Raw genomic sequence first — 13,738 nt, 5'->3', positions numbered from 1 at the left:
TTGGATCCGCAGCACAGACCTCTACCACTTAAACTAATGGACTGACTGGCAGAAATAGCGCACTGGTATCTTATGTGGACCAGTCACTAGACGGGGATGAGACACTCACTTTCCCAGGGGGTGGCACAGTTATTTGCTGACAGCAGAGAAATGTACAAACTCAGAACTCATGGGTTCAATTCCAAGTTTTGGAGGGGAGAGTGTTCCAACAGTTTTACACCATTCTTCCTCTGTGACCCCAGCCTGTCTGTCCTCCTCTGCTCTTATCTAACCTCCCCATTCCCGAACTCCTGTCCTCCTCCCCTTTTACTTCCCTCTCACCCCTCGCCCCTGAAAACTCCTCTTTCCCCCATTTCTTAGCCATGTGTATTTGAAACACATGCTTCTTCCTCCACACTGCCTTGGTGCCAGCACCGGGAGTATTGAGAGCACAGGAGAGAATCTCTTTCCTCCCACTTCTGCTGCCCATTGCCACAGTGACCCCAGGCAGTCAGGAAGAGCAGTTGCAGGGAAAATTCTGCCCAGCCCCTGCAGCCCTGTGCTGGAACATACTCAGTGCAGATGGAATCTTTGGATAATTTAGTTAAACTCTATTAACTCTCTGCTGAGTGTATGCAAATTTTTCTGTGGGATGAGGGGGGTTGTCTTATAAATTGATTGAATTTGGCAATTTTTTGCAGGGATAGCAAGAGACCCGTCCCTGACACCAGGTGACCTCTCCAGCCCATTCTTCTCCCACCTCCTCCCCCACCAAACAGCAAGTCACTGTTCCAACTGGAAGTCCCGGAGCTTCTCTATGCTTTGTTGTTTTGTTTTTAACATGCGCAAAATAATATATTCTTCTCTAAACTCATTCTTGACTAAACTACTTAAGCTGAAAGCATCAAAATAAATCAGAGCGAACCAGTGTGGCAAAGACATAAGCAACTGAGAACAGGGGCTTATAATAGGAAGGGTTAGACAACCTTAACTATAGGTGGGGCTTCCAGTTCTGCCAAAGATAAATACTGAAAATACAGGCCTTTCTGTTCTCAATGTATGAAATGCTGTACTCACTGAATAGCTGGATTACCCATTTCCCAGAAGTATAATATATTTGTTCACAGCTCTGGCAAGAGTCAAGAAAGGACTTTACTAATAAGAACATGATTAGGAAAAAACAGTGAGATAATGTTTGAAGGGTTTGAACTTTCGCGCATACCACATTGTCAGCTCCAATTCCCAATGGAAAAGTTTCTCCAGGCAAGCTTCAGGTGAGCTGATGAATGAGACCAGGATATACAGCACTTATTAAGACAGAGAGAGTAGATGTTTGCATTTTCCCCGACAACCAATAAGCAACTCTGTCTGACTTGTTTGGACATCAAAAAATATAACCACATTCCTTTGCTTCTCTTCTAACCCCAACTCAATTAAATCTTTTTCTGGGTGACTGTAATAAAAAGTCTAGTTAGATTTATCAGGACAAAGAACATTCTTAAGACTGTAATTAACAATTAAATGAACGCAAAACATATTGCTATGTAACATTTGCATTGCTTTTCAAGTTTTGGTTCTCCCAAGATTCTTTTTTAAAAACAATGTCATCAAGTAGGCTGCTAGAATACCAGTTGTGTTGTTGGTGATATGATGTAGTTTCCAGTGCACCAATCTTTCATGCTTCAGTAGGGCAGCTTCTGGGGCTTTTTGTTTTAGCATGGAGATAACTGATCTTGCACCCTTTGATAGGGTTTCCTTTGAAGGAAGCATGGTCTCCTGGTTAAGAATAGGCAGATTTATCCATCCTTACTTGGAAATGTATCTTCTTCAAGATGTAGCGTCCTCAGATTCCACAAAGGATCTTCACTCTGAGTGCTGCTTAGAAGTCAGGAGAGACCTGTCTGTCATTGTCAGTGCCTTAGCCCAGGACTCAAATCACCTTAATAGCAACTCTTTGAGGTCGCCGCCATCTTGTTCCACCACACACTGGCACCGCTGGCTTTGAATGGTCAGTGGTGCTGATACCAATCTTCCAAACAGAAGATGTCTGTCCCTGGGCACAGAAGCTTCTGTCCAGGCCTGCTGCTACCCTCCACTGTGCTCACAGTCAGCAGCAGAGAGGACTAATACAACTGCAGAAGGGGCAGCTGCTCACAAGGGAGCAGCAGGAGCTGCCAGAGTATTTCTTCTACTCCTGACCTCCACACAGAGAGAAGCAGTAGCATCAGGAGCCATCAAAGGAGAAACAGACCCAAAGAGCTATTACAGCAACAGCAGCTCAATACCCCTCGTGGTGAGGGAGGAGCTGCAGCTACCCCAAACAAAAAGTAGCCCAGAAAGTGGAGGGTCAGTCCACCCCACCACAGTGCAGCTCAACAAGGTAGAGACTCCAGTGCACCTTAGCAGAGGACTCATGATCCCAAGTTTTTTCTGCATAGGTGGTTTTTGAAAATATAGTCATGCTAGCTCAGAAGAACCTGCTGCTGGAAGGAGAGTTGAGAATCAGTAAATACCCATTTATTTTTAAATTAGCTTCTCTTTGTGTAGCAGTTTCCTTTATTCTTTAGGAAAGTTCAGCCATGGAGTTTGAGAGAGTGACAACAAGATAAGAAAATAGCAGAAGACAGAATCTTGCAAGGAGTTCAACTAAGAGAGGAAGAGCCGTTGAGTACAAGACCAGCCCAAATTCCTCCATGCAGTTCGATGGGGACCCTGTTCCATGTAGCATCAATTCTTGACTGCTGGATTCTTAGCCAGTGCCTGAGGAAGAAAATTGAGCACCCCTCTGGATCATTGTGAAAGCCAAGAAGTTGAGATGAAATACACATACAAAAGTGAAGAATTCAGAAATTGAATCTGACTGTTTATGGAGTGGGCAAATGGAAGTATCTTCATGTGGTGAAAACAAGCCTGAGTCAGTGCATCCCTTCATTTGTTGTGGCTAAAAACAAAAAACAAAAGCAAAAAAAAAAAAAATCAAAGAGGCAAACACATGTCTGAAAATTTGCCGGCCCAAAGTATCTCTCTAACAGAAAAAATCATTTTTTCATATAGCATGTAAAATTGTCAAATATCAGGGGGCTTTTGCAAATTTTCCCCACAAACACTGATGTGCAAGAATTGAATGAACTCAACATGAACAAATTCTTCACTAAGAGTGTGTCCAGTCACCATGGACTAGGTTCTGCAGAAATGAAGTGTCATAAATATATAGAGGAGAAGACAGTTAAACTCTGATGATAGATAAGTCCACAACTTTAAGTAAGCTCTGAGTCTTACTCATGTACCCGAGAGAAGGGCGATGTCGGCCCACCTGCAGTGGATGATCATTCGCAACAGCTCCAGCTTTCTCCACAAGCGGAGCAAACAAACCTACAGCACCAAGCCGAACAACCTGAAGGCCAGAAACTCCTTCCACTACAATGGGCTGATCCATCGCAAGATGGTCCGCGTGGAGCCCGCGGCACCTGGCAAGGAGATTGTGGTGGTGCTGAAGAAACGGGCAGGTGAGCGCAAGGCAGCCACGAACTATGAGAAGACTACCATTAACAAGAACGCCTGGGCTACGCTCAACAGCCTGCGTCACATCATCCGCAAGAACAACGACAGCAAGGATCTGTGCATGGCAGCTCTGCGCCGCACCAGCACTATCCTGTGGAGCCAGAAGCTGGTGCTGGTGGTGAAGAAGAGAACCCGGGCTACCAAGACAGTGTGAATGGCTAGCATGTCCCAATAAAGGGTTCAACCCAAAAAAAAAAATAAAATAAAAATAAAAAAAACTGCTGATGGGAAAGCTCAATATCATTCATGGGTAAGCTATTCATCTGACTGACTGTTCAGCTACAGGATATAACTGAAGTCACAACTGCTATGCTGAAAACCTTCTGCAAAACAACTGGATCTCTTTTGCATCAAAAAGAGCACCCATGATAATTGTAGGGAAGAGGCGGGAGGGTAGGAAATCCAGAATAGCTATCTGCCTCTTAACTCTCTATCCACAACTCAAGTCTAGCACAGCCACTCTGAATTTATTGTTGGAGAGCAGCCAGAAACTCAGCTGGAATGAATCAACTACAGGAGTTCTTTGATAATGTATAGATCCTCTGTCATTGGTCTTCCAAGGATAAGAATGAACTCACACTGAGCCCAGACTCCAGTAGATCAGCTGATCACCACTGACAAGATCTTGGATATATTCTGGGCTGGATCAACTCAGCTATCAAGGTTGTCTGGACCATCTACACTGTGCTCTGAACATTTCAGTGAAGCTGCCACAGACCAAAAAAACCAAATCCAAAATGTAAGGACCTGAAAAACATCCTGAAACTCTGAGTCCCTGTATAACATAGCAATCATGTCAGCCACTGGATCAAACTTGGAGAGCTATTAGGACAGCTGCAGAGAAAGGACATAACATTACCAGAACACTCACAGATAGATATCATCCATGCAGATTTCTGTGTTTGCAGTGATGGGTAACCCATCAAGACCATTTGCTGAAAAATGTAGAACAGGTGACTCACTGTATTTGGGGAATATTGAATTGCATCTTTGAAGATATGCACAAATTCTTGTGTGACAGTTTTCCAGGAGTTTGAAACACAGCTTGGAAACAAAGCTGATGTTCAAAAAGGTCTTCTGCACCCCAGCCTGTGATGTTCATGTTTACACCGCTGAATATTCAGAAATGGACAATGCCATGGGCTACTGACATCTGAAGAGCTGGCCTCCTATTTATGACATACTCTGTGAGGATGTAAGTCTCTGCAAGACCTTCAATATTAGCATAACTATCAGTACAAGGGTTCAGAATACAAGGACTGCAAAAAGACTAAAACAACAGTAGCTACAATTCACAGTGCTCCAGTTGAATGTGAGAGAGCATTTAGCAGTGATGTGATCTGGCAACAGCTTGGATGCATGGAGGGAAGGACAGAGGTGGAACTAGATAAGACACCAAAGGTTGTGAGCATAGGTGAATAAAAGGACAATGGATTTATTGGCAATGGTTCTAACGAAATTAAAAGGGGAGATGACAAGTTCAATATCTGACCTGTTGAGTTTAAAACAGGACATCCAAGAGGAGAAATCAGACAGAAATCAGACCAAATATGGTCATAGCAAGAGAGCCAAGACCGCAACAAGCATCTTACCACAAAAATGGGAGAAAATTAATGCCCTTGCAATCATTTAGTGAGACTAGTCAAGACGAAAGCAGCACTTGCAAGAAAATTCAGTTGTGTCTAATTGTGATTGACAAGACAATTACAGCCAAAAACCATTCCAAGAAAATGACTTTGACAAATTTGAGATTCCCATTAAAATGACAAGGCACCCATTAAAAAGGAAGAAACTGATTCACTGTGTCTTGCACCAAAGAAGCTGCTTTCCTCATTACCCATGTCTGTTAAAGACTCTTTGTCTATATTGCATAATACTGTATATATTCCATCAAGTTTATGTCCTACTTTTATATGTTCACTGAGACTGAGTTCTTGTTCCCAAAATAATAGTAATTCTGAATTTTCTGCCATAGCAGAGCTTCGTTAGAAGCTTGCTATCTTTTGTGCTGAATAGGGAACACATCACTAATGCTATAGTAAAAAGAAAAGGAGTACTTGTGGCACCTTAGAGACTAACCAATTTATTTGAGCATAAGCTTTCATGAGCTACAGCTCACTTCATTGAATGCATAAAGTGGAAAATACAGTGAGGAGATTTATATACACACAGACCATGAAAAAATGGGTGTTTATCATACACACTGTAAGGAGAGTGATCACTTAAGATGAGCTATTACCAGCAGGAGAGTGGGGTGGTGGGAGAGAAAACCTTTTGAAGTGATAATCAAGGTGGGCCATTTGCAGCACATTTCCAGGAGTTAACAAGAACGTCTGGGGGGGGGGGGGGGCGGGGAATAAACAAGGGGAAATAGTTTTACTTTGTATAATGACTCAACCACTCCCAGTCTCTATTCAAGCCTAAGTTAATTGTATCCAATTTGCAAATGAATTCCAATTCAGCAGTCTCTCATTGGAGTCTGTTTTCGAAGATTTTTTTGCTGAATAGTCACTTTTAGATCAGAAATCGAGTGACCAGAGAGATTGAAGTGTTCTCCGACTGGTTTATGAATGTTATAATTCTTGACATCTGATTTGTGTCCATTGATTCTTTTACGTAGAGACTGTCCAGTTTGCCCAATGTACATGGCAGAGGGGTATTGCTGGCACATGATGGCATATATCACATTGGTAGATGTGCAGGTGAACGAGCCTCTAATAGTGTGGCTGATGTGATTAGGCCCTATGATGGTGTAGCCTGAATAGATATATGGGCACAGTTGACAACGGGCTTTGTTGCAAGGATAGGTTCCTGGGTTAGTGGTTCTGTTGTGTGGTGTGTGGTTGCTGGTGAGTATTTGCTTCAGGTTGGGGGGCTGTCTGTAAGCAAGGACTGGCCTGTCTCCCAAGATTTGTGAGAGTGATGGGTCGTCCTTCAGGATAGGTTGTAGATCCTTGATAATGCGTTGGAGAGGTTTTAGTTGGGGGCTGAAGTTGACGGCTAGTGGCGTTCTGTTATTTTCTTTGTTGGTCCTGTCCTGTAGTAGGTGACTTCTGGGTACTCTTCTGGCTCTGTCAATCTGTTTCTTCACTTCAGCAGGTGGGTATTGTAGTTGTAAGAATGCTTGATAGAGATCTTGTAGGTGTTTGTCTCTGTCTGAGGGGTTGGAACAAATGCGGTTGTATCGTAGAGCTTGGCTGTAGACAGTGGATCGTGAGGTGCGGTCTGGGTGAAAGCTAGAGGCATGTAGGTAGGAATAGCGGTCGGTAGGTTTCCGGTATAGGGTGGTGTTTATGTGACCATCGCTTATTAGCACTGTAGTGTCCAGGAAGTGGTGAGTATTTTGTAATCTAAGAACCCAGTACTCTGAATGATGTGCTATAATGTGCTTTTATTAGAATGTTTAGGAAAATTAAAGAAAAATTGCCCTTTAAAAAGAAATATTAAAATATATAATCATTCACTATGAATTTTGATGTTTACATACATATGTAATGAGTCTCTCATAAAACCACAAAATCACCACCAAATCCTCCTCTCCCAAATAACAGCGCAAAGCAATAAAACTATCCTCTCTCGCTAGTGGATTCAACTTCATTGTAAAAAGAGGTACAATAAACATACTTTACTCTTCTGGAAGAAACTAACTTCCACTATTCAAAGCCACAAAGAAAACCACAACTGAGAAGAAAACTTCCTAATCAGATTTTTCTCTGTCTTAGTGCTTTAGGCCATATCACCCTCATCAATCAAGAAAACTCATTAAAGATTCTGCAGCTCCCAAGATCAGAAAATTGTTGTGAACAGCTTACTGTGAAATGCAGGTGCTGCGGCAGCAGCCCACGCAGGCATCAACAGCTCTCTGAAATGAATGTCAATTAAAAAGGCAGATGCAGAATGCAGAACTATCCAAATGAGCAAATACTGGCATAGTGAAGCTAAAATGATGGGAAATTAATGATGCTATTCCTTTCAAGAACACTGGAATTACAGGACCAGTTATACACCTTACTTCCTGAGGAAACCACAATCCATCGGTAATCTTTCCTGAAAACACCAGCCTAGCCACTATGGATGTAGAAGCCCTCTACACCAACATTCCACACAAAGGTGGACTACAAGCCGTCAGGAACAGTATCCCCGATAATGTCACGGCAAGCCTGGTGGCTGAACTTTGTGACTTTGTCCTCACCCATAACTATTTCACATTTGGGGAGAATGTATACCTTCAAATCAGTGGCACTGCTATTGGTACCCGCATGGCCCCACAGTATGCCAACATTGTTATGGTTTACTTAGAATAACACTTCCTCAGCTCTCGTCCCCTAATGCCCCTCTGCTACTTGCGCTACATTGATGACATCTTCATCATCTGGACCCATGGAAAAGAAGCCCTTGAGGAATTCCACCACGATTTCAACAATTTCCATCCCACCATCAACCTCAGCCTGGACCAGTCCACACAAGAGATCCACTTCCTGGACACTACAGTGCTAATAAGCGATAGTCACATAAACACTACCCTATACTGGAAACCTATTGACCACTATTCCTACCTACATGCCTCCAGCTTCCATCCAGACCACACCACATGATCCATCGTCCTCAGCTAAGCTCTACGATACAACCGCATTTGTTCCAACCCCTCAGACAGAGACAAACACCTACAAGATCTCTATCAAGCATTCTTACAACTACAATACCCACCTGCTGAAATGAAGAAACAGATGGACAGAGCCAGAAGAGTGTACCCAGAAGTTACCTACTACAGGACAGGACCAACAAAGAAAATAACAGAACGCCACTAGCCATCACCTTCAGCCCCCAACTAAAACCTCTTCAGCACATCATCAAGGATCTGCAACCTACCCTGAAGGACGACCCATCACTCTCACAGATCTTGGGAGACAGGCCAGTCCTTGCTTACAGACAGCCCCCCAACCTGAAGCAAATACTCACCAACAACCACACAACAGAACCACTAACCCAGGAACCTATCCTTGCAACAAAGCCCGTTGCCAACTGTGTCCCCATATCTATTCAGGAGACACGATCATAGGGCCTAATCACATCGGCCACACTATCAGAGGCTCGTTCACCTGCACATCTACCAATGTGATATATGCCATCATGTGCCACCAATGCCCCTCTGCCATGTACATTGGCCAAACTGGACAGTCTCTACATAAAAGAATAAATGGACACAAATCAGATGTCAAGAATTAGAACATTCAAAAACCAGTCGGAGAACACTTCAATCTCTTTGGTCACTCGATTACAGACCTAAAAGTGGCAATTCTTCAACAAAAACAGACTCCAATGAGAGACTGCTGAATTGGAATGAATTTGCAAACTGGATACAATTAACTTAGGCTTGAATAAAGACTGGGAGTGGATGGGTCATTACACAAAGTAAAACTATTTCCCCACCCCCACCCCCCACTGTTCCTCAGATGTTCTTGTCAACTACTGGAAATGGCCCACCTTGATTATTACTACAAAAGGTCCCCCCCCGCCCCCGCTCTCCTGCTGGTAATAGCTCACCTTACCTGATCACTCTCGTTATAGTGTGTATGGTAACACCCACTGTTTCATGTTCTCTGTGTATATAAATCTCCCCACTGTATTTTCCACTGAATGCATCCGATGAAGTGAGCTGTAGCTCACGAAAGCTTATGCTCAAATAAATTGGTTCGTCTCTAAGGTGCCACAAGTCCTCCCTTTCTTTTTACCATTATCCTAGTGACACCCAGAAGTGCCACAGCAAGTAACGTTCTGTAAGCACTTCCATTATAAACCTTTAACAGATACAAATCATTATTCAGGAAATTTGGTCTTCGTTCATAGAATCAATTTAATAAGTTAAAACGTTTGATCTTTGACTTTGCACAGACAAAACTTCCACTGATTTCAACGTATGAAGTTTCAGAGGAACAGCCGTGTTAGTCTGTATTCGCAAAAAGAAAAGGAGTACTTGTGGCACCTTAGAGACTAACCAATTTATTTGAGCATAAGCTTTCGTGAGCTACAGCTCACTTCATCAGATGCATACCGTGGAAACTGCAGCAGACTTTATATATACACAGAGAATATGAAACAATACCTCCTCCCACCCCACTGTCCTGCTGGTAATAGCTTATCTAAAGTGATCAACAGGTGGGCCATTTCCAGCACAAATCCAGGTTTTCTCACCCTCCATCCCCCCACACAAATTCACTCTCCTGCTGGTGCTAGCCCATCCAAAGTGACAACTCTTTACATAATCAAGTCGGGCTATTTCCTGCATAAATCCAGGTTTTCTCACATCCCCCCCACCCCCATACACACACAAACTCACTCTCCTGCTGGTAATAGCTCATCTAAACTGACCACTCTCCAAGTTTAAATCCAAGTTAAACCAGAACATCTGGGGGTGGGGGGGTAGGAAAAAACAAGAGGAAACAGGCTACCTTGCATAATGACTTAGCCACTCCCAGTCTCTATTTAAGCCTAAATTAATAGTATCCAATTTGCAAATGAATTCCAATTCAGCAGTTTCTCGCTGGAGTCTGGATTTGAAGTTTTTTTGTTTTAAGATAGCGACCTTCATGTCTGTGATTGCGTGACCAGAGAGATTGAAGTGTTCTCCGACTGGTTTATGAATGTTATAATTCTTGACATCTGATTTGTGTCCATTTATTCTTTTACGTAGAGACTGTCCAGTTTGACCAATGTACATGGCAGAGGGGCATTGCTGGCACATGATGGCATATATCACATTGGTGGATGTGCAGGTGAGCGAGCCTCTGATAGTGTGGCTGATGTTATTAGGCCCTGTGATGGTGTCCCCTGAATAGATATGTGGGCACAATTGGCAACGGGCTTTGTTGCAAGGATAAGTTCCTGGGTTAGTGGTTCTGTTGTGTGGTATGTGGTTGTTGGTGAGTATTTGCTTCAGGTTGCGGGGCTGTCTGTAGGCAAGGACTGGCCTGTCTCCCAAGACTTGTGAGACTGGGAGTGGCTAAGTCATTATGCAAGGTAGCCTGTTTCCTCTTGTTTTTTCCTACCCCCCCCCCCCAGATGTTCTGGTTTAACTTGGATTTAAACTTAGAGAGTGGTCAGTTTAGATGAGCTATTACCAGCAGGAGAGTGAGTTTGTGTGTGTATGGGGGTGGGGGGGATGTGAGAAAACCTGGATTTATGCAGGAAATAGCCCGACTTGATTATGTAAAGAGTTGTCACTTTGGATGGGCTAGCACCAGCAGGAGAGTGAATTTGTGGGGGGGGGTGTAGGGTGAGAAAACCTGGATTTGTGCTGGAAATGGCCCACCTGTTGATCACTTTAGATAAGCTATTACCAGCAGGACAGTGGGGTGGGAGGAGGTATTGTTTCATATTCTCTGTGTATATATAAAGTCTGCTGCAGTTTCCACGGTATGCATCTGATGAAGTGAGCTGTAGCTCACGAAAGCTCATGCTCAAATAAATTGGTTAGTCTCTAAGGTGCCACAAGTACTCCTTTTCTTAATGTATGAAGTGTTGTAGCTGTGTTGGTCCCAGGTTATTACAGAGAGACAAGGTGGGTGAGGTAATATTTCTTCTTAGACCAATTTCTGTTGGTGAGAGAAACAAGTTTTCAAGCTTACACAGAGTTGTTCTTTAGGTCTGGGAAACTCAGGGCAAGTCTACAGTTAACACGCTGCACCAATGCAGTAGAACTGCTGTAGTGCTCTAATGAATTGACCTATCAGTCCTCATCCTCCAAGAAACCTGCAGAACACTTTCAAAAGACAAGCCTGGGAGCTTAAAGTCATAACTTTGCTAGACATTAAAAATCATGACTGAATAGACACACTGGATTTATGGTTTATTACAACAATCTTTCACCCACGTCCAACTGCCCTCCCAGCTGCTTCCTCCCGCCCTTTCTTTGCTTCCTACGACTCCAGTGGTGCTTACGGGTCCTTCACCTTGAAGGGTCTTATAGATTGTGTGTTAACTGCTTATGCTAAACAATATGTTCCAGCTTGTATTTAGAAGTGACACATTGAGTTAAGCCAGTTGTAAATGTGGCGGTGGATTGCAGGAGGATAAAAGGGAAGTCTCATGGTTAAGGCAGTTTCTCATTTTAAAAGTTAAATTTTGCAAATATTTCACTAGTTTCCTTTGTTCATTTCTTTTGCCAATGTACTTATTCTAGAAAGCCACCATTACACGTTTACAGTAGTTAGCTTCAAATTCTTCTCTCAGTCCTTATCTCCCTCCTTCCCTGCCTGCTCTGAATGTAGCAGAAGTTGCACTCACTGCTCAGGGAGACTGAGCAACACACTGAGAGCATGGGCTACACGGTGATGTTCCAAAGGAGTTACCTAGACCTCAGCCTACAGTGGTGCTTTGAGAGGGATGGATTCAGGACTATGAGGGTCCACTGGCAAAATCCCCTGTAGAGAGAGAGGGGCAATAAGAGTTTCTATCTAGTCCTCACCACCATATCTTTGATGTTTCTCACAAAGAGGAGACTGAGCCTGAGATTAGGTGACTTGACCAAACTCACAAAGGAAGTCTCTGGCACTCAGAAATTGAATGTTGATCTCCTAAATCCAGTGCCTTAACCACAAAATCTCCCCTTCCTCCAGTTGGGAATACTCTCAGGCTGCAGTAGTGGCGATAGTGGTTGTATTGCCAATCTGAAAGGTGCATTTATCCTCTAGCAGATGTTATAAACATAGTCTATGTACTTGAGCAGTGTATAGGGCCAAAGCTTCGTCTCTAAATGCATTAGAATCGCAACACAAGTCCAGGATATGCTTAGCTGCCAGTTAATACACATATTAGGTACAATACAGCATTATATATTTAAGCTCCCCAAGTCGTATATTACTGAACTACTAAACACATCCTGGAATGTGAATATAATGAAGTGGCTCTGGTAGTTTACATTAGTTTAAACTAATCTCACTGAACAGATATTTCTATACAACTACTGGAAATAATTAATTTGAAAGGAGAGGGGGGAAGTGTGTGTTTACATCTATCTTTTGAAATGTTAGTGTTTAAGAGTTTCTTCTTCCTCCCATACCCGAGTCTAAATAAGACTGCCTGTTCCACTTCGCCTCTTTCCTCTGCTTCTCTCCAGAACACTTACTGCTTTGCTTCTTTAGCAGATAGGCTGCTATCAGAGAGTTTATTGCTTCTCTTTAAAAAAATAAAAAAGGTAGATCAGGAGCTTACTCTGTTTTCAATTTAGCATATTTCCACAAGAAAATGAATGGAAAAGCAGTCCAGATCCCCAGAAAAAACTGCTGAACAAGTGGCATCTGGGCTGTAAAAGGAATTTTCAAAGCAGCTCTCTCCCCCATTTGAAAAATGCATGCAATCCCCAGGGATGGATTAAGGCTAAGAATGGCCTAGATAATCCACAAACATAGTGGTCCAATCATAAGCAGGCGGCTGGCAGCCAGACACTTGGGAGCACAGACATTCCCAGAAACTTGAGGGCCCTCTTTGGAATGCACAGCCTGAATCAACTAATTTATTCAATCCAGCCCCTAATCCACTGCTGGTGAGTTCAGAAATTGCTGCTCCCAACTGTGCTTCTCCGATAGCCCAGGTGGTTTTAACTTAAAGAAACCCTTTAACCTGAAATGAAAACTAATCAGAAATGTAAGACACCACTGAGTTCGACTATCTAGTAGAAAAGGGAAGTTTGAAGTGGTCCGAGCACCAAGAAGGCATTGCAGGCAGCTGAAGGGGAAAGAGAAGGGAGTTTTCCTAACAAGGTCAACTCAGTTGGGCGGGGGAGACTTGGAATCAGGCAACTATTTCTCCTGAAATCCACTTCTGACTGCTGCAGTCCATGTTCCCCTGGTGGCTGGGCCACTTTCAGTAATGTTTGTATTAGGGTAAGAGCTATGGGTAGGTCAGCTCCCAATTTCCCTTTCCTCTTCCTCCTCACAGATGCAAGTCCATATTGAAACTGGACAAGGCACCAAGAAATCATTGTTGAGTGCAGTGAGGAGGAGGAAAGTGTTTTCCTAGAGGAAATATGCTATGCTCCAGGAGCAGAATTGAAATCCTTTATGTTTTTCTAATTATTTTACAATACTTGTATCTACTATATTATTTTCCCCTCTTATTAACATATGCATATGAATAAGTACCAGCAATCAGCAAGTGAGATGATCCCGTGAGGCATTAAGCATTGGTATGATATCATCCA

General features: G+C 43.1%; 1 protein-coding gene and 1 pseudogene across 6 annotated transcripts in view; one reads left to right on the top strand and one right to left on the bottom strand.

Annotated features, from left to right (window-relative positions):
* Positions 1-13,738, bottom strand: part of KIF16B (kinesin family member 16B) — a 288,909-nt gene that overhangs the window by 200,746 nt on the left and 74,425 nt on the right. The window lies entirely within an intron of this gene.
* On the top strand, positions 3,281-3,978 carry LOC125633408 (large ribosomal subunit protein eL28 pseudogene; annotated as a pseudogene).

This window comes from Caretta caretta, chromosome 3, assembly GCF_965140235.1.
Source record: "Caretta caretta isolate rCarCar2 chromosome 3, rCarCar1.hap1, whole genome shotgun sequence".
Lineage (NCBI taxonomy): Eukaryota > Metazoa > Chordata > Testudines > Cheloniidae > Caretta > Caretta caretta.
The sequence above is the reverse complement of the archived record's forward strand: the minus strand, read 5'-3'. Positions and strand labels throughout refer to the sequence as shown.